Raw genomic sequence first — 3,132 nt, forward strand, 5'->3', positions numbered from 1 at the left:
TAATTCTACCATGTGAGTTCCAGCATTATTTCTGTCACCAAGGCCAAATTTTCCAACTACCAATGATTCTTCTTTGATTTATCAGATTAGACCCCTAGAGCTAGAAATGGAGAGTCCAGAGAACACACCTTTCACCAGTACAGTGAGGAATAAATTTGTGAAGGGAGCCCCAGCATCCTTGAAGACTGCTGTGATTGCTATTTTATGTAAGCCGGATTTGACAGTCAGAACTGCCCTAATTGAACTAAGACACTTAACTATGACAGGGCTGATTGGATCTTGTGGTAGCAAGGGCCAAGTGGCAGCAGTTAATCGACACAGGCAAGGTGGGCAAAGCAACCATAATGGACAGCAGAGTGGAAACAATAATCATAATACTCTGACTCATGTGGAATTCTGGAATTGGCTACTTAGGCATGATGTTCCTAGGAGTAAAATACATAGAAAACTTACTAAATATTTACTTGATCTGTATAGACAGAGAATACTAGGTCACATGAACAGCAGCCTAGATTGAATCACTAGAATACAGAGTCACAGCCTCTCAATTAATTCCCAGACTTGAGTCAGTTTACAGACCCACAACCCCTTGAATGAAGGGGAGGCCAGGTGCCTTTGAAGAAGGACCCCACTACATTGCCAAAAATTTATAATGTCAGTCTTTCTCCCAGCCTTCCCCAAAGGGATCTGAGGCCTTTTTATGAGAGTGATTGTTCATTGAGGAAAAGGAAATCATCAGACTTTTTGGGAGTTAGTGGACATTAGCTCTGAACTGACACTAATTCCAAGAAACCCACAGCATCATTGTGGTCCACTAATCAGAGTGGGGGAATATGGAGGTTAAGTTATTGATGGATTCTTAGCTAAGGTGTGTCTCACAGTGGAACCAGTGGTTCCCTGACCCATCCTGTAGTGATTTCCCCGGTTCCAGGATGCATAATTGGAATAAATATACTGAGCAATTGGCAGAATTCCCACATTGTGTCCCTGACATGGAGTAAGGGCTATTATGATTGGAAAAGCCAAGTGGAAGCCATTAGAAGTGCCTCTACCTACAAAAATAGTAAACCCAAAGCAATACCACATCCCTGGAAGGGTTTCAGAGATTACTGCCAGCATCAAGGACTTGAAGGATGCAGGGGTAGTGATTCCCACCACATCCCCATTTAATTCACCTGTATGGCCTATCCAAAAAACAAATTGATCTTAGGGAAGGACAGTAGATTATCATAAACTTAATCAGGTGATGACTAATTGCAGCTGCTGTTTTTGATGTGGTTTCATTGCTTGAGCATATTACTACATCTCCTGGAGCAAGGATGTCTCCTTGAGGACTAGGGTGTGCCTGACACAAGCCATGATATTTCCAATTGCCTTGTATGCATGTGAAAGCTGGACAATGAATAAGGAAGACCGAAGAAAAGTTGGTGCTTTTAAGTTGTGATGCTGGCGAAGAATGCTGAAAGTACCATGGACTGCTAAAAAAACTAACAGATCTATCCTGGAGGAAGTGCACCCGAAATGCTCCTTGGAAGCGAGAATGGCCAGACTTCGTTTCACCTACTTTGGTCATGTTTTCAGAAGAGACCATTCCCTGGAGAAGGATGTCATGTTTGGTAAGGTGGAGGGTCGATGAAAGAAGGCAAGGCCTTTAATGAGATGGACTGACACGATGGCTGTGATGATGGGCTCAAGTATAGCCAGGATCATGGAGTTGACATGGGATTGGGCGGTGTTTCGTTCTGCTGTGCATGGGGTTGCTATGAGTCAGAAACAACTCGATGGCACCTAACAACAACAACTGTGGTACTTGGTATGCAGCTATTGATCTAGACAGTGCTTTTTTCTCAATACCAATTTTAAAGGACCATCAGAAGCAGTTTACCTTCAGCTGGCAAGGCCAACAGTATACTTTCATAGTGCTCCCTCAAAGGTATAGCAACTCCCCAACACTGTCATAATTTAGTCCCAAAGAATCTTGATCAACTTTCCCTTTCACAAGACATCACACTGGTCCATTATTTTGATGAAATTATGCTGATTGGACTTAGTAAGGAAGAAGTATTCATGACTCCAGACTTATTGGTGAGACATCTGCCTGCTAGAGGATGGGATATTAACCTGACAAAAATGCAGGCACCTTCCACCTCAGTGAAATTTCTAAGGGTCCACGAGATATTCCTACTAAAGTGAAGGATAAGTTATTGTATCTGGCTTACCCCACAACTAAAAAGAAGGCACAACATCTGGTGGGCCTCTTTGGATATTCGAGGCAACGTATCCCTTATTTGGGTGTGTTGCTTTGGTCTATTTATCAAATGACTCAGAAAGCTGCTAGTTTTGAGTGGAACTCAGAACAACAGAAGGCTCTACAACAAGTTCAGGCTGCCGTGTAGGCACATGATCAGTCACAGAAACAGGGATTGTGATTGTTATGTTTCTTCATTGTATATGTGCATCGAATATTTTTGTTATGAACTGTAAAATGTAAGTAAGCTTAATGTGTTTCAGTTGTACCTGTGTTAGTGTATCATGTTATGTGCAAATATGACTTTATAATCATCCTTATTTATGGATTATTTATGGTTAAGAAAGTGTGTACAACAGCCAAGCTGACAAGGGGTGGAGTGTGATGGTTGGAGCTGTGTGTAAACTTGGTTGGACCACAATTCTGTGTGATTTAAGCAATTGTGATGTGGGTTATTCCCATGACAGGATTGGATGTATATGTTTTGAGCAGCCAATCCATTGAAAAGGAGTTTCCCTAGGGGTGTGGCCTACCTCCACTATATTTATAGATATCCTGGGAAAAGAGATACTTTTCTGTGGATTGGGATCCTGGTGTGGTGTCTACAAGTGTCCGTGAGCAAACAACCCACCATTAGGCCTGGAGAGCTTGTATTCACCATTCGTTGGAGTAAACAGCCAGTATACTTTTTGCCAACCTTGAGCTCGTCAGCCCCTGCAGCTGTGTGAGTTGAGAAAATCCTCTAGCTTGATGTTTGATCCAAGAACTTGGGACTTGCCTGTTTCTGTAAGTGTGTGAGCCATTTTCCTAAGACAAATTTCTCTTTCTCTCTCTCAATATATAAGTGTTACTGGTTTTGCTTCACTAGAGAACCCAGCCTAACA

Source organism: Orycteropus afer, unplaced genomic scaffold, assembly GCF_000298275.1.
Source record: "Orycteropus afer afer isolate SDZICR_OR568_19922 unplaced genomic scaffold, OryAfe1.0 scaffold00521, whole genome shotgun sequence".
NCBI classification, from domain to species: domain Eukaryota; kingdom Metazoa; phylum Chordata; class Mammalia; order Tubulidentata; family Orycteropodidae; genus Orycteropus; species Orycteropus afer.